The sequence below is a fragment of the Aethalodelphis obliquidens genome, unplaced genomic scaffold (genome assembly GCF_003676395.1).
Source record: "Aethalodelphis obliquidens isolate GAN/ISIS:26980383/991018 unplaced genomic scaffold, ASM367639v1 scaffold15, whole genome shotgun sequence".
Taxonomy (NCBI): Eukaryota; Metazoa; Chordata; class Mammalia; order Artiodactyla; family Delphinidae; genus Aethalodelphis; species Aethalodelphis obliquidens.
Genome location: NW_020837959.1, coordinates 24,068,168 through 24,094,953, shown reverse-complemented (window position 1 = coordinate 24,094,953; position 26,786 = coordinate 24,068,168). Strand labels below are relative to the sequence as shown.

Sequence of the window (26,786 nt, the reverse complement as noted above, 5' to 3'; positions counted from 1 at the left end):
TAGCATGTCTTCAAGGTTCATCATGTTGTCATAAATGTCAAGATTTCCTTCTTTGTTAAGGTTTAATAATAGTCCATTGTATAAATATACCACATTTTCTTTATTCATTCATCTCTTGATGGACATTTTGAGTTGTTTCTATATCTTCGCTATTTGTGAATAATGCTGCAATGAACATGGAAGTGCAGATATTTCTTCAAGATACCAATTTCAGTTCCTTTGAATATATGCCGAGTAGTGAGATTGCTGGGTTATATGGTAGTTCAATCTTTTTATTTTGGGGGGGGGATTTCCATAACAGTTGTACCACTTCACATTCCCATCAACCGTGTACAAGGGTTCCAACTCCTTTATATCTTCACCAATACTTAGTGTCTTTATGTGAGGTGATATCTCAATGTGATTTTGACTTGCATTTCTGTGATAATTAATGATGTTGAGCATCTTTTCATATACTTGTTGGCCATTTATATGTCTTCTTTGGAGAAATATGTGTTCATGTCCTTTGTGCATTGTATAATCATAGTTTTAGGGTTTTGTGTTTTGTTGTTGAGCTGTAGGAGGTTTTTATATGTTTTGGGTATTAGCTCCTTATCAGATATATGTTCTGCAAATATTTCCTCTTATTCCTTGGATTGCCTTTTCACTTTTAAGATGTGGTAGAAATTAAACATCTTTAAGATGTAGCAATTAGATGTAGTTAGCTATATTACACAAAAGGCCTCTATCAAAATAAAATTTGCATGAAGGACTAATAACTTGTTATTGGTTTAAGTACGTAAGACCCAATTATTTCCAGGTCCAAAGCACATCCCTTCCTTAGGTAAAGTTGAAAAGACACAGATTGAGACGGTTTGGATAACCTCCAACTGTTGTTCAAATAGGCAATAGAAATAGGGATTGAACAATAAATCATATATCTCCCTGACTCTTGTGAAATTTTCTCAACACGTTAACTAATGTAATGAATAATTTTGAATTATGGCTTAAGGTCTGTGACAATATGGCCTCAAGTTGAATAGTATTTCTGCTTCAAGAACATTCATGATAATGAAAAAGTCATAGAAAATATCTGTGCTTAGGGTATGGGGACTTTAGGAATCCAAATCACAATCGCAGAAACAATTTTTTATAAATGAATTTCTTTAAGTCCCTTTTGATCCAACAAGGAGAGGTGTAACTTCAAGCCTCATGTCATAGGCTCATTTTATATGGGCAAATTCTGAATTGTTTAAGATAAATAGTAATTAACAGATAAGGGATTTTTAGCAGAAATCACATTTGTAAGGTAAAATGATTCATAAAACAAACTGATATATACTGGCTTGCTTAGATTTCAAATTCCTTTTGAATGTTCTAAACAGCTACAGAGGACTGAACGTTCTTATTCAATCCCATTTGGGGCATAAATCTTTCATTTCATTATATACAAAATCTGTGAGATGACCCTTCATATGGATATTAATTCTCACTTTATCTTCATTTCTATTCCCCCAAAGAATTCCAGGCATTGAGTTAAGGAGAAATTCTAATATTAATAAACTAGATAAGAATTAAAGAATTATACTCCATTTTAGTGGGTAAAGATAAAAAAACTATGTTTTGAAATATATGTGGCTTAAATTAAGATTAAATGAAAAATATTAAATTTTATTTTATTTTTTTGCGGTTATGTGGGCCTCTCACTGCTGTGGCCTCTCCCGCTCCGGACACGCAGGCTCAGTGGCCATGGCTCACGGGCCGAGCCTCTCCGCGGCATGTGGGATCTTTCCGAACCAGGGCACGAACCCATGTCCCCTTCATCGGCAGGTGGACTCTCAACCACTGCGCCACCAGGGAAGCCCTCTAAATTTTATTTTTCAAGAAGAACAGGTGAAAGGAAGAAATAAAAACCTTAGAAGGGTGCCTAATTACAAGAATTTTCATGTTTTCACTTAAAGACAAGAACAGATCAGAGTTAATGACCCCAAACCAAGATCAAACAACTCTGGGATAAGACTGAACCTGATTATAAAATGAATTGTTGAAAGAAGGTAATTAAGTAAGCAGAGAAAATTCTCAGACTTAGTCTGGAATAAATTGAGCTTAAAATTTATTTTTTTGAGCTAATTACTTTCAAATGATTCGCTCAGCTAAAGCAGAGCACTTCTGTATGAATATAAACTGATCATTCTGAAAGGATGATAGTAAGGATATTCTTTGTTATGTGTGTATTGGTATAGTTAGTATATAAATATTTATTAAATTAAATTTATAATTAACCATAACTTAACTATTTCCTAAAATTGGTTATTAATTAAAGAATTTAATAAAACATTGTAGCATGGTAAATTGCAAAGAATAAAATTGAGAAATAACACTATACTTTTTAAATAAATAACTTTTGAATCATATTTCTTTTTCTGACTGCAGAGCAGAAAGATACTTTTCTTTATTTCTTTTTGATTTATTTAATTTTTGTTTTGTTTTTGGTGACTAGATAGGGTTTCTAATGTCCTAGGGAAAATAAGAATTAGTCATTTAAGACAATAAAAATAGCATGGCTTCTACTCAGAGAGGGTCCCCAAGTAATCATTCCTGCACAATACCATTTCTTCAAGGTAGCAAGAGTACTGTAATTGACAATTTGGGTATGGAATTATTATGTACTTGTAACAGTCCATGGCCTATTATCATGTGATATCTCCTGCTGCTTTGTAATTAGTTCTGTGCGTTGTTTGGACAAGTGGCTGTGTACTTCATGGACTGTTCACCAGGTAGAACATAACGGCTCCTTGGGAACCAATTAGCTGGGCCTGTCAAGGCCAATTTCAGCAATTTTAGTTTGTGGATTATAAGCCAAAAAGCCATAATTGTGACAAACATATAGAGTAGTTTATGTGCTAATAAGTAATATCCGCTTTGACAATACAAATTCTTCCCTATTTATGTTTATTTCTTATTATAACAAAGAATCATTGCTTAGAATTGTCTATGATTCTTAAATTGCTGGAGTGTTCAGCCAACAATGAGTAATAACTAACAATTCTTATTTTCAGGATAGATTCTTAATTTTTAATGAAAATAAAAGAGCAAAAGGAAGTGAGGCCTGTAGGTCCTTTTACAAAGGTAATAATAATACTTGGTAGGATATATTAAAAGAGCTTCTATAAGGATTAAATTGATCATAAAGCAACAGACACAAAAATGTCATGTTTCATAATATATTTTTGCTGTTTTGCTGTTTTTATTTCAGAACTAGCATTTTGCACAAGTTCAGGGACTTTCTATGTGAATGGCAAGCCTACATTTTGCACAAGGTTGCATTAGTTGATTCTACTGTAATTTTATATATAAAACAAGTATTTTTATCAACCCCTTTCTTTAACAGTAAGGAACTGATCTATGAATGTTCCCTGTCTCCTTATATTACAAATGGAGAGAGGATATAGTTGAAAACCAGACTCCACTCTATTCTTAATCAGAATATTTTAATGTGGATTAAGAGATGCTACAGGGGGGTAGGCAGCACCAAAAACTCCTTTAACAAAAAAATCACTGCATTTAAAATTTCCAGTATTAGAACATTTTATGTAATAAAGCATTGTCTTATAATGTTGCTGATGAAGGCAAATACGCCAGGAAAGATAGTGCAAAGGAAATTTCTTAAAGATATTTGTTACATATTTTAAAAGAAAATGGGTTAGTCTAAACTGTTGACTAATTAATATGTGAAGTCCAGCTTTATCACTGAAGTTAGAAATGAGAACTCTCTTTCCTTGTCAAAAATAAACCAGGCACTGACGTGCCCTGATGTTATACACATTTACATATAGAATAGTAAAAATGTAGGTTTTGTTACATCACCCATTTGGTAAATTACTGAAAAAATTGTGCAAATTACTATACTTTCATATTTATCATCTTATCTAGCTAAGAAGATTCTTGGAATAATTTGCTTACTGTAAATTTCTGCATATAAGACATTGTATTTGTTCAACCATCTATATACTACATAGCCAGACAGAATGGGTGATTTTGACAAAGTCATATATTTTTCCATTTTTCTTTAAAATAAATATGTACATAGTACCATGAATTTCATAAAATTCATTAGTGACCGCCTAACATTCTTTTGGATGGGAATGAAGGAAAAATTCCAAAAATTTTTCTCAATTACTTCACTCTTGCATTTCCTAAATAATAAGTTTTAAAAAAAGTTAGAATGTAGTAGTATTATATCTAGAATACAGTTTTTAATCTACTAAGGTTACTATAAACAAAATAGAGAGAACAGTACAAGTATGGGTCAGTCCTGTAAATTTTATTATGTTTGTAAAATTCTGTTTGGAATTAGATGGATACAAGTTATGAAAGCTTGCTCATTACTCTTTAAACAAGGTACATACACACACACACACACACACACACACACACACACACACACACCCATACACACGCACAGATGGGAAATTTAAATAGCTCTTTGTTAAAGATAACAGATTTGCTATTAATGACTATTGGTAACATCTGTCAAACATTGGAGAAGGAGAAAACATTCTCACACAAACATTCATACATACCTTTGACGCAGCCATCAAAACCCAGAGTTCACAATGTCATCACTGGAAAAGAAAATGACATCCCAATATTTCTCATGAACAGACATGCAAAAATTATTAACAAAACCTTATCAAATTTAAATTTTTAAAAATCCAGACACTGCAAAATTTCCTTCGTGCCTCCCTGCTTCACATCAATCTTCATACTAGATAAGAGTCACGTTCTAATTTCTAGCACTACCAATTAGTTTTGACTATTCTTGAAATTCATATTAATAGAATTGTACAATAGGTACTATTTTGCATCCTTTACTCAGCACTCCTTTCTTTGTAAGGTCATCTGTGTTGTTGAATGTACCTGGATTTGTTAGCCCTCTAAAGCAGAGAACTCATTTAAGCTGTGCCCAGAATTCCGACCTTTAGAACTGTGAGATAATAAATTTAGGCTATTTAAACTTCTGTTTGTGATAATTTGTTATGCAGCATAGAATACTAATATAATAATAACCTTCAATTACTAATTTAAAATGTATTTAAAAGATGATTGACGCTATTAAAATGATCATTGTTTTTTTTTTTTCCTTGCTAAAACATTTATTAGGTAGGGTGTTTTGAGCTCCAAGAAATAGAAATGTGATTCATATTAGATCAGGCAATAAGGAATCCCACTGGCTCACGTCACTGAAAGTACAGTGGTAGTTTGAAATTCATGCACAACTTCATCACGGTAGCTCTCTTGGCTCTATTTTCTTAGTCTGGATTCTTCCCCTTGTGCTTTTAGATGGCTGCGGTACCAGCCAGGGTTCCAAGATTCCTGATTCATCTAAAGTGTTCTATCTTAATAGTAAGTATGCTTTCCATCCTGAAGCCACTGATAAACCTCTTCTTCCTTTCACAGAATCAAATTTGCTTGGGCTTTTCCATCTATGTATCAAAAGAGTAAAAGACATGGGATGACCATGATTGCTGAAGGCTGATTGGTACCCACTTCTGGAGCTGGTGGTTTTTTTCCCCAGACATATTTATTGCTGCACAGTGGGGGAGGGTGAAATGAACTTGGGAGATTATATACAATGTCTCCTACAAATATTCCCTAACAGTGCCCCATATACTACAAAATAAAGTCCAAACACTTAGCATGCCATTCTTAACCATTCACAATATGACCCCTACTTGGTCCTTTAACTTTATCTTCCTCATCTCAACTCCTTTCTCTTATTTCTTCCACACAGTTCTCTTCCATTGCTATCCTACTAATTTACAATGCAGAGCACCTGTGTTGTCCTATGTTGAACAATACAGGTCCCCTCTGCCTTCTCTAGACACCATTTCCATGTCTGCTACCAAATTAACTCTTAAAAAAAATATGAATGGTTTTATTGAAATGCTTATAGAGAATGATTAGATAATCATTTACAAGAAGTCATTTTAAAAATGCTTTTCCACGTTTGTTAAAAAAAAAAGTTGTCTGTATTTTCTTTTGCACTTACCTTCAAATCTAGATTTTAATTTTAATTTTTTAACTTAAATATTTATTTTAGAGTATATTTAGACTCAGAAATTTTGAGAAGATAGTACAAAGAGATTCTATATATTCTGGGTTTCTGCTATTATTATTTTTTATTGTGGTAAAAAATATAAAATGTACCATCTTAATAATTTTAAAGTATACAGTTTAGTAGTGTTAACAATATTCACATTGTTGTACAGCAGATCTCTAGAACCTTTTCATCTTGCAAAATTGAAATTCCATAATCATTGAACAACTTTCCACTCCCTCTTTCACCAGGCCCTGGCAACCATCCTACTTTCTGTGTCTGTGAGTTTGAGAACTTTAGATAGTATAAGTGGAAAAATACAGTATTCATCTTTCAGGAACTGGCTCCTTTGACTTAGCCTAATACTCTCAAGGTTCATCCACACTGTTGCATAGGGCAGGATTTCCTTTTTTTAAAGGCTCAATAATATTCCATTGTATGCATACGCCACATTTTCGTTATCCATTTATATGTGGATGGATGTTAAGTTGTTTTCATATCTTGGCTTTTGTGAATGATGCTGCAATGAGCATGGGAGTGCAAATATATCTCTGAGATCCTAATTTCAATTCTTTTGGATATATATGCAGAAGTGGGATTGCTGGATCATATGATAGTTCTATTTTTAATTTTTTGAGGAACCTCCATACTCTTTTCCATTGCAGATCCACCATTCCACATTCCTACCAGCAAAGTACTTAGATTCCAATTTCTCCACATCCTTACAAATACTTGCTATCCTTTTTGTTTTCTAAATAATCATTATCATAACAGAGATGAGATGATATCTCATTGTGCTTTGGACTTGTATTTCACTGATTGTTAGTGATGCTGAACATCTTTTTACATACCTATTTTCCATTTGTTTGTCTTCTTTGGAGACATGCCAAAGTCCTTTGCCCATTTTAAATTGGATTGTTATTACTATTACGCTTATTATCATTGTTGAGTTGTAGGAGTTTTTTCTCTATTTTGAATAAAAGCCCCTTATCAGATATATAATTTGAAAATATTTTCTTCCATTTCATAGGTTACTTTTTCAATCTGTTGATTGTTTCTTTGATGCTTAAAGTTTAAAGTTTGTAGTTCATTTGTCTATTTTTGCTTTTGTTGCCTGTGATTTTGGTGAATTTATGGGAGAAAAAAAAGCATTCACATATTTTTCCAATTTATGCAAATGGTATAATGTTACTTGAAGGTATTTTATAATAAATTAAAGACACATGTTGTAAAGTCTAGCATCACCACAGGAAAAATAAGATCAAACAATGAAGAACAGCTACGAAGTCAATTATGTACATATAGTGGAATACCAAATTATTTTTTAAAAAGTTAATCCAAAAGGAGGCAGGAAAAGAGGAAAATATTTTAAAGAGAACATACTAAGATGATGAGTCTGAACTTAAATGCACCAAAAATTGAAGTTAATATAAATGATACAAATAACCCAAGTAAAAAACAGACTGTCAGACTGGATTGAAAAGGAAACCTAAGCTACTATATGGTGTCTACAGAAACAAAATTTAAATATACAGATTCAGATAGGTTAAAATAGGAGAAAATATATCCTATGCAACATTAATACAAAGAAAGCCTTAATAATTATGTTAATATCAAAGTAGAACTCAAAGAATAATAGCAGGGATAAAGAGGGACATTGCACTGTAATAAAAGATCAATTTATCAAGAAGACACTACAGTCCTAAATGTATATGCATCCAATTGCAATCTCAAAATACACAAAACAAAATCTGGTATAACTGAAAAAAAGCAATAGATAAATGCTCAATTATAGTTGAAGATCTCTCCATTCTTCTCTCAGCTTTTATTAAAACAATTAGACAAGAAAATCAGTAAGCATATAGAATACTAGCACAAATTATCAATCAACTTAACCTAATTGACATTTTTAGAACATTCTGTTCAACAGCAAGAGAATACACAGCCCATTCAAATACACATAAGACACAACAAGATAAAACATATTCTAACCAATGAAACAAGTTTCCATGAATTTAAAATAATTTAGAACATAGAGTATATCTCTTCTGACTACAGTAAAATTAGAGACTAGATAAAAGCAAGATACCTGGAAAATTTCCAAGTGTGTGGAAATTTATAACACAGTTTGTATATAACAACACATAGATCAAAAGAAAAATGACAGTTGGCAGATGGAATAATCATTATTCAGGACCTGTGGTAGTATTTCAACAGTTTTAATGTAGAGTAAATTTAAGTTCTAATATCATCTTTGATAACAAAATTCTGAAAGAAGAAGTTAGGGATAATTTTTTAAATTATATGCAATGATAGAATAAGGAATGCTAGAATAAAGAGTCATGAAAGTTTGAGACAGGAACAGTTAACTCTTGGCTTAGAAATTCTAAGTCACACAGTATTTTCTAAGTCTTTGAGGTATAGTGCATTTGATTTTGAGTGACAGCTAAAGTGTTTTAATATTGTAACTTTGTCTTTTTAATATTGTAACTCTGTCTTTAATATTGTAACTCTTTATTTGAGGTTAGGTTTTTATTTGTACTTTTATAAGTTGAGATAGCTCTATATTTTAATTTTTTGTTAGGAAATTTGTGTAAAACTAAATTTATGACATTTAACATACAATGCCATGGAAAATATGTTTTGTATTTTTTAATTTCAGAAAATAAGTGAACATTCTTGTATTTTTTTATTCTGTGAAGTTATATGATGTTAGTTATCACAAATTTAAAGTAATACAATTTTTATTTTGTGGACCTTTACTTCTCTTATGACTAAGCAGATAGTTTTTAGGGAAAATATATATCTATTGTAAAAATATTTTTTTAAAGGTATGTTCCATATTAGTTGATGACAAGAAGAATGTAATTTTTGTAAGTCATTAAAAAAAATACACACAACTGGTACTCAAGTATACTGACAACAATTGAACAATCACCTGGCATGTGCACCTTGACCCAGGTCATTTCTAACACCCTATCATCTGGCCCTTAAGATTTCTAGGTATCACTTCTGATGTTGAAATTTGGTAGTTTTTAATATTTTAAAACATATTGTTAACAGATGATACTATTCTAAATATGCATATGTGAATTAGAATTAATTCTAAAAGCTGATACAAAGTACCATTAAGCGGTATATGTTTATTACTTATGATCTTTAAAGCTTGGATCATATTGAGCAGTTGTTATACAGCCATACAATTTGCTAGTTATCTATTTAGAAGAATCACAACGTATCGATTGAACTCTATATGAGTAAATAAATTAGATCTTGAATTCGTGATATACTCATTAGTCTTTGATATCTTTTTGGTTTTATTAAACATACCTTACTCATTTTACTGACCAGGTTTCATTAATTTCACTAACTTTTTCCTTTTTGTTTTTGAATGCTTATGAACAAATTTGGTATTACAGTCTGTTAATTAACCAGAAAAACATATCAGGAACACCACTAGTAGATTTATATCAGTGGTACTTGGTCTTTTCTATTGATTTAGGTTTACTTTTTTTTTTTTTTTTTTTTGCGGTACGCGGGCTTCTCACTGTTGTGGCCTCTCCCTTTGCGGAGCACAGGCTCTGGACGCGCAGTCTCAGCGGCCATGGCTCGCAGGCCCAGCTGCACCACGGCATGTGGTATCCTCCCGGACTGGGGCATGAACCCATGTCCCCTGCATCGGCAGGAGGACTCTCAACCACTGCGCCACCAGGGAAGCCCTAGGTTTACTTATTAAGAGCTATATTCCATTAGAGGGTGTAGTCACTAAGAACAGTGACAAAGAAAAAAAGTAATTAAAATAATAAGAAATGAGATAATTAAACATTATTTGATATACAGCTCATTGTGAAAAAGTTTAGACTTTGGGATTCTTCTAAGTTTCCTTTAACACTTTTATAATATCACTTTAAAAATATCAGCCACTTGGTTGTCAGATATGTTAGCTCTGTGACTAATGAAAAATCTCAGAATATTGGGAAAGAGTGTGCAAATAAAATGTTCCATCCAATGGAAACAGAAGTTCTTGATTATTCTCAATGCAGAGATTTAATTAACTTTAAATTTGAAATAATTCTTATTTGAGTTTTTTTATACCCTCCTCCAGTTTGGTTCACACACACTCAAACCCCTTAGAGATGTTACCTGTAAAGAGGATGAGCTGAGACTATTCAAAGATATAGACATATTAATTCAAAAGAAAAATGATAAAATAAAAATTATTTCCTCCAGAGTTTTGAAGTGTATCCTAGGGATATCAGAGAAGAGATGCTCAGCTCCTTTGTAGGCTGCAGTGGATTGTCATGACAGAACGGAGGCAATATTAATTACCCTGGAAGAGGAAATAACCAGCCTGAGCTAGTAATTAGTTTGTTGGGGAAAGTCTTGTCCTTGGCAAAGATGAAGCAGACTCACACTGTTTTGTCATACATTATACAATTTTCTTCAATTTTATAAACATCTGTAACTTATAATTCTGTCTCCAACTTGAAAAAAAAAAAATTAAAGATTCTCTAACCCTAAATTCTTGTCCTGAAGCAACTTCCCCAAATTTAATTTATTTCCAAGTAATGTTATAAATAAATCATGAGAAACAATATACACACACACACATATATTTTAATCAATTCATAAAATGTCCAGTATACTGAACTCCTTTTGCAAAAAAAAATTCTTTTCTGCCTTTTTACAAAAGCAGACCTTAATGAGTACCATAATTTCAAAGTTTTAAAAATAATCTTCAAATATTTATTTTAAAATTGCAACATATTTTCTCCTTAGTAGGGGTGTCTGTGTGTATCTACTTATGTATGATATGCTCTTCCCAAGATATGAGGTAAGTGAAAGTAAGACTGGTCAAGACTATGTAAGATGAATTTTCTAAAGGTAAATTTTAAAATGACTTCTTCATTAAATGTCATAAAATGAGTCTCACTAAATGTGCTTAAGTTTACAAAGTGAACATGCTTCAGCATAAAATAGGTAGTTTTATTATATTAGTCAGAAATGCCATTGAGACCTGCACCAAATAAAATAAATTTTGATTCTCTGTATGGGATAAAAATTTATCCCTAAGAAAAATCAAGCAGCTTAGCTAATAATTACTAAGCATTTAGTCTTCTGAACATGTCCTAGAAATAATAAGACACTAAAATAACAATAATCCAGTCCCTAATCTGATGAAAGAGTAGTAGAATGTTTGGTTTTCTTAGGAGTAGAGACAGTGAATACAAGTCTCAGAAAAATATAAAAGAATAAGAAACTTGCAAAGAGTTAAGATATTTGGAATTAAGGTGAAAATTATAAATTTCTATAGTACATTCAGTGCTGTCAATAGTCTCACTAGTTCTAAAATTAATCAAAATATATGTGAATACATATTTATATTTAGCATAAGAAAATAGATTCAATATAAACATGAATACATGTGTATAGTGCAAATTTATAATGCACAAATAAATGAAATATTTAAATATTACAATATTAATTTTTTAAAAGTCTTTTTAAAAGGAGTTAAATTTTACAAAAATAATTTTAGTAACAGTGACATGCTTGACTACAAATAAATTTGAAATTTCTTTTTTCCTAAACATAGCATTAAGTGAAATATTACATACAGATTTATGGAGAATATTAGTAGGACACATGATAAAAGATATATGGCTATATGAATACAAAGTTTCTGTATTACAATTATAAAAATCATAATTAGCACAATAAAAATAAGCAAAGGATTGAAAAGAATAAAATAGAAGCACAGAAGGCAATAAACATATATAAAAAGTGTTAATCTTGCAAATATTTAAATATGTTGTCTAATCTTTCACCCATCAATTAGAAGGAAATTACTTAAGATATATTAAAGCATGGTATTGACCAAGGAATAATAAAACTCATCCAATCATATGCATTTGATGGATATCTAATTTGAAAAAATCTGTCTTTTGAAAAGTAAAGCACTGACCCTAATCTTAAATAAATTATTTCAGAGGAGGACAGAACAGAAACACGAGGGATGGATCATGTTAGAAATAATAATATAAGGTCAGTGTCATACTGTTATCAGCGGATGACAAGTGCATAAGAATAAAGATGAATTCAGAACATTATCTACAAAAGACATAAATACAAAAAATTTCAACAAAACAAACAATAATATATATCAAAAAGAATAATGCATCATGAAAAAGTAGGGTTCCTCTTAGGAATGAAAATTTGTGAAAACTTTAAAGAAACAAAATAGAAATCACATGTATAAGATAAAGGAAAAAAATCATATGAACATTTAATCAAAAGAGAGAATGTATTTGGCACAATTCCACATCCCTCTGTGATAAAAACTCTCTGCTAACTAGGAGACCAAGGGCAATAAGGAGATCGTGGAGCACATCAAAAAGATTCTGGGGAAGAATTAGGAAACCCTCGAGAAAGAGGAGCAGGAGAAAAAAACAGCTTTCTCACTCAGCCCATTTTGGCCCCCAAAATTATTGGCTGTGGGAGTGTATCTGTGACATGGAGGGGCAGGTGCCCTGCCCGGGCCTGGTGCCATTGCCCAAGGAAATGACAGGGAAGTACAAAGCCACTCTGAAAGCCAGTGACCAAGACTGAGGCCCCAGAAAACCCCGGTCCTATTCCCCGAGAGACTGAAAATCTCTTTACAATAAAAGGTTCTCCTTTACACACATGTGTAAAAGCACATGGGGGGAGGGGAGGAGTTGGGCTGCAGCCAAGCTGCCCAGTGAACACCCTGTGCCATCAGGACAATAAATACTTCAGAATCAAAAGAAAAAAAAAAAAGTGTTTTCTCTAACCTGATAAAATGCATCTACAAAAATGCAATAGCTAATGGCACACATAACGGTGAGAGCCTAAATGCTTTTTTCCTAATTTCTGGAAAAAAAGAAACTCTGCTTTTACCACTTATACTCAATATCATACTCAATATCACAGCCCATGAAACAAGATAAAAACATAAAAACAATAAATAAATAAATTCCATAAAGATAGGAAATAATAAACTACTAGCAAAATAATAAAATTTAGTCGAGTAATAGAGGCAAGGTCAATGTACAAAAAATATATTTTTGTCCACCAGCAATAAACAATTGAAAAAATAAATTAAAAAAATACAATAACGTAAAAGTGCTCAAGAATATACTTAGCAAAATCAGTGTAATATCATTACAATAAAATTATATTGCTGAGGGAAATTAAAGAATATATAAATAAAGGGAGAGCTACAAAATGTTTATACATCAGAAAAGTCAATGGTTTAGAAGTTTATTATCCTTAAATTAACGTATAAATTCAACACAATCTCATTCAAAATCTTAAGCAGAATTTTTTTTGGGGGGGGTGGGCTGAAATCAACAAGCTGATTTTTAAATTTACATGAAAAATCAAAACACTTAAAATAACAAAGTTAGAGACCTCAGCTTAAATGATGTTAAAACTAACTCTAGGGCTTCCCTGGTGGCGCAGTGGTTGAGAGTCCGCCTGCCGATGCAGGGGACACGGGTTCTTGCCCCGGTCCGGGAAGATCCCACATGCCGCGGAGCGGCTAGGCCCGTGAACCATGGCCACTGAGCCTGCGCGTCCGGAGTCTGTGCTCCACAACGGGAGAGGCCACAACAGTGAGAGGCCCGCGTACCGCAAAAAGAAAAAAAAAAAAAAATGGATTAAGGACCTAAATGTAAGGCCAGACACTATCAAACTCTTAGAGGGAAACATAGGCAGAGCACTCTATGACATAAATCACAGCAAGATCCTTTTGGACCCACCTCCTAGAGAAATGGAAATAAAAACAAAATAAACAAATGGGACCTAATGAAACTTAAAAGCTTTTGCACAGCAAAGGAAACTATAAACAAGACAAAAAGACAACCCTCAGAATGGGAGAAAACATTTTCAAAGGAAGCAACTGATAAAGGATTAATCTCCAAAATATACAAGCTGCTCATGCAGCTCAATATCAAAAAACCAAACAACCCAATCCAAAAATGGGCAGAAGACCTAAATAGACATTTCTCCAAAGAAGATATACAGACTGCCAACAAACACATGAAAGGATGCTCAACATTGCTAATCATTAGAGAAATACATACCAAAACCACAATGAGGTATCCCCTCACACCAGTCAGAATGGCCATCATCAAAAAATCTACAAACAGGGCTTCCCTGGTGGCGCAGTGGTTGAGGGTCCGCCTGCCGATGCAGGGGACACGGGTTCGTGCCCCGGTCTGGGAAGATCCCACATGCCGCGAAGCGGCTGGGCCCGTGAGCCGTGGCTGCTGAGCCTGCGCGTCTGGAGCCTGTGCTCCGCAACGGGAGAGGCCACAGCAGTGAGAAGCCCACGCACCGCAAAAAAAAAAAAAAAAAAATCTACAAACAGTAAATGCTGGCGAGGGTGTGGAGAAAAGGGAACCCTCTTGCTCTGTTGTTGGGAATGTAAATTGATACAGCCACTATGGAGAACAGTATGGAGGTTCCTTAGAAAACTAAAATTAGAACTACCATATAACCCAGCAATCCCACTACTGGGTATATACGCTGAGAAAACCATAATTCAAATAGAGTCATGTACCACAATGTTCTTTGCAGCACTATTTACAATAGCCAGGACATGGAAGCACCCTAAGTGTCCATCAACAGATGAATGGATAAAGAAGATGTGGCACATATATACAATGGAATATTAATCAGCCATAAAGAGAAACAAAATTGAGTTATTTGTAGTGAGGTGGATGGACCTAGAGTCTGTCATACAGAGTGAAGTAAGTCAGAGAAAAACAAATACCGTATGCTAACACATATATATGGAATCTAGGAAAAAAAAAAAAAAAGGTTCTGAAGAACCTAGGGGCAGGACAGGAACAAATATGCAGATGTAGAGAATGGACTTGAGGACACGGGCAGGGAAAGGGTAAGCTGGGACGAAGTGAGAGAGTGGCAAGGACTTATATATATTACCAAGTGTAAAATAGATAGCTAGTGGGAAGCAGCTGCATCACACAGGGAAATTAGCTCCTGAGATCAGCTATGTGACCACGTAGAGGGGTGGGATAGGGAAGGTGGGAGGGAGATGCAAGAGGGAGGGGATATGGGGATATATGTATATGTATAGCTGATTCACTTTGTTATACAGCAGAAACTAACATAACATTGTAAAGCAATTATACTCCAATAAAGATGTTAAAAAAAAAAAAAGCACAATGAGATATATCATATATGTTCTAAAATACCTAAAGTTTGAAGATCTGAAATACCAAGAGTTGACTATGATGTGTACAACTATACTTTTGGTGCCCTATGTAAGGGAGAGTAAACAGTGCAACCAGTTTAGAAAACAACTTGGAAGTTATTTATAAAACTAAAAAGTTCTTAACCTATAACATAGCAATTCCATGTCCTAGATATTTACCAAACTCATGTATGAGTATTGATAGCAAATGTACTCATGGTAACTGTGTACTGAAAATGACCAATATATCCACCTATGAATGTGTGGGTACACAGGTTAGGACAATTCTTTCAAAAGGATACTGTTGGGCAATAAAAAGTTACCAATTACTAATAGTCTAGCATTATGGGGGGGGGATCTCAAGATCACCATAGTAAAAGTAGTGAGACACAAAAGAGTGCATAGTATATGATTCTATGCATTTGACTTTCTAGAACAGAAAAAATAATCTGTAATGATAAAAGTCAAATCAGCTGTAGACTGGAGTAACCAGTTAGGGGGGATTTGCTGCATAAGGACCTGAGGGAGCTTTCTGTGGTGATGGAATATTCTATGTCTTTATTGAGTGATGGTTACATGAGTGCATACATTTGTGAAAATGCCTCAAAATCTATATTAAAAATATGCACATTCATAACCATTTCATGATGTAGGTAAATGAAGTCATTATGCTGTACGCCTTAAACTTACACAGTGCTGTATGTCAATTATATCTTAATAGATCTGGAAAATAAAACAAACGACAACAACAAGACTGAGTTTACCCATATATACAAAAATACCACATACAATTTTAACATCTTATGATCCTAAATCCCTTTTCAAACAACTCTTTTAAAAGATACCTGGAGATTACAACATTCTGTTACCTTGTTACAAAATAATAAATATAGACTATCATTAGGATAATTTTCTCAATGAGGTTTGTATATTTTTAAACCAGAGGTCACTTAAGTAAAATTTCAAAATATCTGTTTTGTTTCACAATTACTGCCATAACTTATGTGAAACTACAAATTCCTTGAGGGTAAAGTTCAGTACTGTTTGCATCTTTGCATCCTCATCTTGCCAAGGGTTCATTAGATGAATTAAAATACAAAAAAAAAAAAAAAAAAGACTCACTTCTAAAAAGTGTTACATTAAAAAGTGTGAAAAATGTCACCTCTGGAAAGCTTAAATTACTTACATCTCCCAGAACATACCATGCACTATTCTCCTTCTTGCAATGTCCTTTAATCTGCCCTTCTCTCTGCAGCTCCTGAACATGTCTCCTCCAAGGCCTAGTCAAATATGACCTTTCCTTTCAGGTGCTTTCTGTCTTGTCTAGGAAGAATGAATCCTTTCTTCCTCTTCAAGTGCTTTGTACATACTCCTCCTAGAGTATCGCCACTATAGAAAAGTGATGCTTACTTGTGATTGTGATTGTGTGTGAGTGAGAGAGAGAGAGAGGGAGGGAAGGAGAGAGAGAAACATACACACAAATAAATAAATTAAACATGCATACTTTAACGTAGATTATATAGCATAACACTGATAAAACACAAAAGTATTAAAGTTGATTTTGTATATTGACTATTCCAAAGTCCTTCATAGTCTTTCTCTCTTAACTTCATCTACCATAGATATTGAACATATAGACTTACTTCTTAGAATACCTTGTAGCTAGGGCTTGTCTTTTGGCCTAATTCTGGCTAATAAGGTATAAACTGAAGTTGCTCTTAACTTCCAGGAAAGTTTACTAAAGGGAGAAACTTACTGTAAGGAGTCCTTCCACGCTTCAACCTTTGTTGCTGTACCTTGCACTTCTACTTTTCAAATGTGGATATAATAACTGAATTGACAGAAGTCATGTCATAGCCATCAGAACAGAAACACATGCCAGAGCAGTTAAGAAGGAAAACAGGAAGATGAGGTGTTAATAAAATCTTTGAGCAGTCAAAAGCCCTAAAAAGGCTTATATCTGGACTTACAGCATGACTAACAAAAGCCTCTGTGGGTTAGAGGAATTTGAATGAGGTGTACTTTTGCTTGCAGCTGAATGTACAACTTCCTGCTTAAGAATGTAGTCTGTGACTCAGCAACCTCAACGCTGACAAAGAAAGAAATAAGAACAGAGTTTTGTGTGTTTTTTATATTCTCCTAATTTTTTGTGATATATGATGAATATATAAAGAGAAACAACAGCAACAACAAATAAAAACACGTTTAAAATGGTGATTAAAAATAGATTTTAAATAGTTTAGAATTTGCGGATGTCCACTAAAGACCTTAAAGAGGAGTCATTTGTCAAAAAAGAAAGAGTAATAATATGGGAAATGTATCTAGATTAAGCTATCCATAAATCACTTATCTAAATATTATGCATTTGTAACAAAATCTATCAAAAAAATTTGCACCAGACAAGTTAAACAGGAGGAAAAACTTTACTCAAGACTATTGCAATAAGGGAGAGGGATTGAACTCAACTCCAATGAAACAGAAGGGACTAAAATTTTTAAGTGCTGGAGTCAGCTAGTGCAAATGTACGAGAGGATATTAGGGGTGAGGTTGGTCAATGCGATTAGACCATGCGTGTTTGCTAATTGGCATAGAGACCTAGAGACTGGACCGCTAGTTTTCCTAATGATTATAATGTAAAGGGATGGCTCCCAGTTCCTTAAGAAAGATATTCCTGGGTTGTAAAACTGGCAAGAGTTTGAGAGAAGATTTACATCTCAAAGGGACAGAGAAAGAATTTACAATTGCAAATTTCCAAAAGTATATAAGAAAAGGTGGTCAGGGGCCTAGAGTCAGTAAAAAAACTAGTGTAAAGTTTAGTCAAGCTCAGAGGAATGTTGAGCTGTCTAGGCCAAACTCAACTCAATTTCCAAGTTGAAGACAGCTCACAGTTTTGCCATCTGCTAATACATACCAGATGAAATGGGGAAGAGAGAAGAGTAAGGACTCTTTCACATTTAATCACGGCCAATGTATGCTTCTTACCAGAGACACAGTGTGCAGGTTACAGAAACGAATTTAGGTCTGCTCACCTACAGTGCAGCAAAACCAATCTACTGACACCAGGTTGTGATGAAGGAAAGTACAGCTTTTATTTGCAGGGTGCAAAGCAAAGAAAATGAGCAGCTTGTGCTCAAAAGACTCAAACGTATTGATGGCTTTTAGGGAAGGGTTTTTAAAGGTAGCATTAGGGGTTAGGGTTGCAGGGTGCATGACTTTCTTCTGATTGGTTGGTGGTGAGTTAACTGGGTGGTGTTTTAGTAATCTTAATCATCAACGTTCTGGTTTCAGCCAATCTGGGGTCTATGTGCTTGTGGTCAGCATGTAGTCACCATCCTCCACCTGGGGGGTGTCTTAATTTCTACAGAACAGCTCAAAGATAGGAGTCAGACTGTTATGTATATCCCTTGAGGAGGAACTAGGACTCTATTTTATTGCAGAACTATTTATTGTTCAAGCTATCTTGCTTAATTGCTTTTCCTTTGTTTCTGCATTTCATCACGTCTCTAATTAATAACTGCTGGAGTCTGCTCTTTGGAACTCAGGGAACACCTAAGAGACTAAAGTTTTTTTCCTACAAACAAAAAACAGGGGGCAAAGAGGGATCTTGTCACCAGGAAGGCCTCACAGGGCTCAGTTTCATATGGATTTCAGCCTTGTCATTTGTTATTTTGAGCAGATCTGGAGAATCAACTTGTGTTTTAACAGAAAGACATCTGAGTATCTTTCCTCTCACAATAGTTGGTAGGTAAATTTTCATTCAGGCCTTTGTTTTATATCATATGCTTGATATAAATATTCATACAGTTTAGGAAAAATATAGACCATGTAAATATTGTGCCTCTGAAGAAGGGAAGGAAGTACAAGTGTGTGCAAGCTGGAGGACCAGAGAAGGGAATCAAACACTAAATGATGTTGATGATGTTGATGATGATTACACTAAAATTAAACTTTTTGTGCTTCCCTCTCCTAATGTAAATTGTTTCACCCTTGCATGACAAAGCGTTGAAATAGTTCCATTCTGAATCTTATGATGTTGGGCTGAATCATCAGACTTGACAGTTAGGTCTCTCTACCAGAACTACGCTCACCTAAGTTCTCCAGATGTCCTGTCTTCTTGGTGCTACATTAGTCCTGAAGATGGTAAAAATTTTACACTAAATTGATCTCAGTGTACTAATGCTTTTGTCCCTGGTAGCCATGGTTTATTATTTTGTTTCATTTGGTTGAAGTCAGAGAAGTAGTAGAAATCTTTTAGTTGCCAGGAATACAACCTAGCTATTCATAACAAAATATTTAGAATTTTTTTAATGTTGATGATTATACAGGTTTATGAGCACGGACTGTTAAATCAGGCTCATAGGACTTTAATATGTGCCCAGCCACTTCATAGTTGAGTAACTGTGGATAATTACTCTAAACTCTCTGTGCATCAGTTTCATCTTTTGCAAATAGAAAAAATAGTAACACATGCCTTATCAAGACATGAAGATGTCGTATTAAATGAGCTTGAAACATAATATGCACTATTATTGTCAATATGACTTTTACAAATTCAGTATCCAGTGACTAAGAACCCATCCTATTGTATAGGCAAGAGTATAACTCCCAAGGACAAACTGTCCTCTTTTTTTTCTTTCCCCAAGCAAAAGACGTATAACCCAGTGAAGCCTGCTTCACAAGTTTCTTATCCTAAAGGGCACAATCGTGCTGAACCAGCAGCTACTGGAGTATGGCCTGAATTGTAGGCTCAGCAAAAATATACAAGATATTCCTCTCTCCAGGAATCTCATTATTTTGAACACTCCATGGGTAGAGAAATGCTTTTTTTATACAGGGCATATAGGAATAACGCAATAAAAATTAGAATAAATAGAAAGTACATAGCCTTTACCTTTATCTGTATTCTGAGTTTTACATGACCCCCCCAAATTGTGTTTGCAGGGTCAGAAGATATGATATGCTGTTTGAATACCTTACATAATCCCTAATATAGTTAATTTTAAAGGTCACTTCTTTTCTAAAAATTATCATTCAGAGTGATTGGCTCATGGCTTCTCTTCTCTGTATTTCCTCAGTGGCCAGCTCCTTAACCTCCTCTCATAAACAGCATGGCAGTTATCTGGCTATTACTCCCACCAGTTTGTGTATACAATTTTACAGGCGGTAGCATTGAGATCTTGCAAACAATGACAGCCTGTATCTTAAGAATCCACTCGAGAACCTTTCCCCTAGAAGATTTCAGATAAATAGTAAGGTAAATGCAGTGAAGGGGGAAAAACTTCTCATGCATTGAATGCTATATTGGCAGCCTCTGTGTTCTAGATTTACTTTCTGTTAGTATTTATTCATCATTAAACCATTAAATGGGAAACAAAGTTTCCTTAAATGGTATAGCTTTTACAAATGAACTATATTTGCAATAACGGAGACTGTCTCATTACCTTCTAAACTTAGTGACCACGGCATAATTGTAAATATATTGATGTGCTATTGATTAAGTGATCTCTTTCCTGTTATTGTGGTGCTCTCATGTGCCCAATGCAAATGAGTAAACTTTTAAGAGATACATAACAAAACACACAAATCAAACATGATTCTCTTTGTGTTTAATTTTATCCATGTTAGTTTTGATTGGTTAAAAAGTAGTATTTTAAAAACTGTATACATTGACCTATTTGTTTTAGAATGGTAAACCTGGAATTCTTGTAAGTTCTATGTGTCTTCATTCAAATCCATAGTTATTTTTGTTTTGTTTTTTAACATGTAATAAACCTTTATTTTAAAATTGTTTTAGATTTACAGGCAAGTTGGAAGAATATTGTAGACAGTTCTTATATACACGTGGTCAGATTTCCTTATTACTGTGGGGCATTTGCCACAACTAATGAACCAGTATTGATATGTTAATTGTTATCTAAAGTTCAACATTTATTTGTATTTCCTTAGTTTCTACCTAATGTCATTTTGCTGTTCCAGAATATCATCCAGGGTACACATTATATTTAGTTGTCATGTTTCCTTAGGATTCTTTAAAGGGTAAAGTTTTTCAGACTTCCCTTACTTTTTTTTTTTTTTTTTTTTTTTTTTTTTTTTTTTTTTTTTTTTTTTGTGGGATCTTAGTTCCCTGACTGGAATCCATGCCCTCAGCAATGGAAGCGCAGAGTCTTAACCACTGAACTGCCAGGGAAATCCCAGACCTCCCTTGCGTTTGATAACCTTGACCATTTTCAGGAGTACTTGTTAGGTATTTTTTAGAATGCCATTCACTTTGGGTTGATCTGATATTTTTCTATTGTTATGCAGTGGCTGTGGTTTGGGGATGAAGACCACAGAGGTTAAGTTCCATTCTTATTAATTCACATCAAGGGTATATGCTATGCTATCAACATAACATCACTGCTGGTGCTGACCTTTATTACATGGCTGGGATAGTGTTTGTCAGGTTACTCAATTGTAAAGCTCTTTTAGAAGAAAGTAACTTTGCTTATCTGACACTTAAGGGATGGGGAATTATGCTCCATCTCCTGGAAGGTTAGTAACTTCAGAAAATTTTCAGAATTCTTTTCTGCTGGAAATTTGTCATTTGTTCCTTATTTATTTATTTATTTATTCAATTAGTCATTTATATCAGTATGGACTAAAGAATATTTATCTTATACTTTAGGTTATAATTTAATACTATATAATTTTCTTTGTTGCTCAAATTGTTCCAGATTTAGAGCTCTCAGTTAGTTCTTGTGATTGTTATACCCCATTATTGTAATATATTTTGCTTTTATTTGTTTTGTTACCATTTCTTTACTTCTTTATTGCAAGATGCTCCAGGCCCATTTTTTACATTCCTTACCTTAACCATAGAATCTGCTATTTCACCAAGGAGTCTATATTCCTTTTATTGAAAAATGTTGTTAGAAGCCAAGATCTGGGAACTGATGTGCTGTTGTTACCAGGGTGTCAGTACTTTTAGGCCCTTTAGCGGACAGAGCTAGGAAATTTATTTGTGTATGCTAATCTATTTCTCCGTATATTTGTATGTATACCGAGCTAAATATGAGCTCATGCTGAGGTTTCTGAAATTTATACAGTCGGACATGCTTCATTCCAGCTGTTGCCCCTTGCTTATCTATAACCTCCCCTTCAAATAGTGAGAAATTTGGATTCTACCATCTGTCGTCCATTCACTTATTTCTTCAATTCCAATATACATGTTTAGTGGTTTTAGAATTGTTAACCCATATTCACATAGGAAAGAACTTACCACCTAGGGTTCAGTGTTTATATATATTTCATTTTGTGTTTAGTCTTAGCGTCTACAGTTAGTGCAGTATCATTTTTGCCCATCAATTTCAATGTTTATGTCAGAATTTTGTAATACAGTTAAATTATTTTGCTATAGTCTGTATTCCATGTTGGGGTCCCCTTCACTTGTTCATTATTTTTCTTAATTTGTACACATTAAGGTTCACTCTTTTCAAATATGCAGATAGGTAGATAGATAATTGTTTTTTTATTGTTGTTTCACTCTGCTTTTGCTCTCTCAACTTAATTGCAGGTATGTGGAGATGATCAGGTTTTGGTGAGACAGCCATCTCTGAAGTTTCTTTTTTCCTGAGCAATTTCACTCAGTTGAAAGTATTAACTTTGCAGATACCTACTTAGGGACACCTTATTCAATTCAGATGTAGTCCCAGTATAAATCGTGGTCACATTTATGGTTCATTCCAGCACTGAGTCATACTCATACAGCATTGCTCAAATGGCTTTTCACATTTATCTTTTACTTTTCGGGAGGAGATGGTTGCCTCTTCCAATCCTGTAAGTCCCCAAGTTACTGGGCTTTTTTTTTTTTTTCAAATTGACTCCTTTTCTGTTTGTAAATCAGCAACTGCTTTCTATCCTTGCCCCTTTATTGTAGACACAGATAGCTCATAATAACCCATATCTTTATCAATATTTTGTCTTTAACCTTCTTCGTAGAGCTAAGATTTCATTAGGTACATGAACTGCTTTCCAAGAAGTCACAAAAGAGTTTATTCAATGTTTCTCTACCACCTAAATATTTAACCATTCTTCTAACCTTCCATATCCATTTCTTCAGCATCCATCGGTCAAAAATAATAATATAATAATATATGGAATATAATATTCCATAATATAGTTTTTCAAAGTCCTAAGAAAGATTCCTTTGAAATAGTATATTTCAGTAACTTCATATTTCAGTAGTTATTTCTGTGATCCCTCCCCCAACTTGCTATCATCATAAGAGGTGAATGCTATACAGAAGTGGGGAATGAAAAATTCAACTAACCTTCTTCCATGTAGGGCACATGATTCACAGTAGAAAATTAAGACGCTTACCTTGAGAATGCATCAGAAGGAACAAAATTCTTAGGAAGAACTAGTTTCTCCTCAAAGCAAAAGTTGGAAGGAAACACTAAGAGAAGATGTCTATGATAAGAGTGGGTGTTCCTATATAAACCTCAGTTCCAAACGGAAAGTGAGAGTCTGTGAAAGTATGAAGGGTTGAGAGATGGATTCTGATAAGAATTTGTACAGAGAAGCAAGAAAATGAGTAACCCCATAGTGCATAGTAATGGATAATCTGGCAGGTTTCATTCCTAACAGTAACTCAGGTAAATGACATTATGATACATTTTGATCTAAATATCAAAGCAACACATCTATTTGCAATTTCTTGCTGCTGGTGTCACCACTGAGGGAAAGAAATGACTCCTCTGGACCCTCAGAAACTAAATACCCTGGAACACTTTTTTGCCCTAAATAGAAATGTTGTGCCTTGCAGTGTTTGACACATGATTTTCTCAAAAAATATTTGTGACATGAATAAATCTAGGACACAATTCACATAAGAACATCAGTGACAATACATGGAAACATTACATGGAAACAAAGAAACATTGACCTTGCTGTTGGGAAAGATGGTTTCTGATCTCAGAGCTGTGGCTTCCATATCTTCTGATCTACAATGTGGTACTATATCCTACTGGAACTTTTCACACTCTGAAAATGAGCATAAAGGAGCTTCTTATTAGGAAAATTATGTAATTTTAATAATCCCCCCTATCAGTCGTATACAAGTGAATGACTTTTCTTCCATTTTGATATATGTTATGTTTCGGAAATAAAGTGACGCTGTAATGCAAAATTTGGCATCTTTTCCAACATTCAGATTGCTGCTATGCATTCTACAGTCTATCATAGTACTTTATACCACCAGCAGCAATCACCTTGTACTAGCAACACCCCACTGTTAGTCTGGCACGGAGCTACTCACCTATAGTGCTTCTACTTATTGATGCATTTTTCCTTTTTCAAAATGCTAGACAGTGTTTATGTGTAATCATCTGGCTTACCACCTGCGGCTACTCTATCCACTAGTATAGATACGGACAGTCACAAATCTCCCTCATTGTTTTATTTGAGCCTCTGAGTCCCGTAAATTCTTGGGACTCAAGAACAAAAATGCTGGGTCTCTAAAATATTTAAATTGTGTTTCCTAATTATCTCAGTGAATCATGCATCTGGTTGTGATTACTAAGCCTAGAAGCTGCCTGATTGGTGATTATATAGTGATTTTATATTTTTCCATTGATAATGTTAATTCCCTTTATATTTGATTATTGTACTGAATTAAAAATTACTGGCACTTGCTTCTCATATCATGAAGGATACTTGGCAAATACTATTGACCCTAGACAGCTTATTTTGATTGTAAGTTTTATATAAAACAAATAGTTTTAAATGATACTTTTTTCTGAACAAAATTGTTTTGTTCTTTGGCATTTTTCTTCTATGTAATTTGGTGTATGTATAATTTTAGGTAATGATGCTGAGAGAAGAGGAAAATAATTTGTGTAAGGTTAATATGTAGTTTAGAACTATGTCCCTTTTTTGCTAATATACAAATGTTATACTCTTTTTTCCCTCTTTCTTAGTTCCAAAATAATACCTCTCCTTGTTTTTCTGGCATCTTCTCACTGACTTTTTTTTTTTTTTGCGGTACTTGGGCCTCTCACTGTTGTGGCCTCTCCCGTTACAGAGCACAGGCTCCGGACGCGCAGGCTCAGCGGCCATGGCTCACGGGCCCAGCCGCTCCGCGGCATGTGGGATCTTCCCAGACCGGGGCACGAACCCATGTCCCCTGCATCGGCAGGTGGACTCTCAACCACTGCTCCACCAGGGAAGCCTCTCACTGACTTTTTAAGTAAATAATTATAACATTATCTTAAAAATTAAATACTACATCTACTCATACTAAACAAGCATTTGTCATGTTCATTCATCTATTTTGTTTCCTTTTTAAATACAAAATGTTCATGAAGCTTTTTAAGCGTAATTCACTCCCTTTTTTATTGTTTGTATAGCATAAAAGCCCATACTTTCTTGTCCAGGTAGAAATTCAGGTATCAACACTTAATACCTATGTGATCTTGACCAAGGTACTGAAACTTCTCTGCCTCTCTTTCCTCTGTTCCATACAGGTGATAATAATAGTAAACATCTAATAGGACTCACACAAGAATTAAAGAATATGAGGTTAGCAGTTTTTAAAAGTCTCTGGCATATAATTATTACATGAATGATTTACCAAGAGTTAACTTTCTCAAACTCAGTTCTACAAAATAAATGATAGGTAGGTAGGTAGATAGATAGAATTTTTTATTTTGTCTGTCCTTCCAGTTAATAGGAAGTTCAGCTGAAGTTTTCAGTTTTGGAAATGGATACATAAAACAAATTCCATTTAAAAAGTGACTATAAATATGTAAATGTATCAGTAGCAGGGTTGATGAGTATATCAGCTACAAGTTTTCTCTAAAAATTAACATATTAATTTTTTTTCAAGAGTATTATCAGATAGAAGTACACTGAAATGTGATAATCTATTTAAAATATTCAGTGACAAAAATATAAGAGCTTAACTCTATGAGACCAAATATTGTCACGTGTGTGGTTATGTCTTTCAGCAATACCAGGAACTGAGAATGATTTGTAGGCAGTGTTTCTTTCCTTTTTGATTTCCTCTTGTTTCTGTCACTGTCTCTTTCCCTTTTTAAGCTCAATTCTTCTGCCCAACTTTGAGACTAAATAATTTATGGTTTAGGCATACCCCAGCTTCTACATTATGGTTTCAAAGGAAGTTTCCGGGACAACCTGCATGGAAAACCTTTTAATGTCAATCTAAAACAAATTTCTGGGTCTACTTCAGACCTACTGAATTAGAATTTCTGTAGATGATGCCCAGAAATCTATATCTTTATGAAGTACCACAGATGCTTCTTAGGCATAGTGAATACTGAGAACAACTGTTCTACGGTTAAAAAATTTATGAAGAGAAACTAAAGTGCCTAAGCCCATGTTTTTGGATTTTGCATCACCACCCTTGTTGCTCATCTTACCCTGATCTTGTGATCAATGTCTGATATATGCTCTTTAACTCTGTTTCAGATC

At 34.1% G+C, this 26,786-nt stretch overlaps 1 long non-coding RNA gene across 1 annotated transcript in view; it reads right to left on the bottom strand.

Annotated features, from left to right (window-relative positions):
- The window catches only part of LOC113625496 (uncharacterized), a 58,618-nt gene extending 41,450 nt beyond the window's left edge, over positions 1-17,168 (bottom strand). Inside the window, exons 1-2 of the long non-coding RNA XR_003434699.1 lie at positions 17,074-17,168; positions 4,563-4,604 (exon numbers count right to left, since the gene is read on the bottom strand). This is a non-coding gene — a long non-coding RNA (uncharacterized LOC113625496). The remainder of the gene's footprint in view (positions 1-4,562; positions 4,605-17,073) is intronic.
- Positions 17,169-26,786: the final 9,618 nt, after the last annotated feature.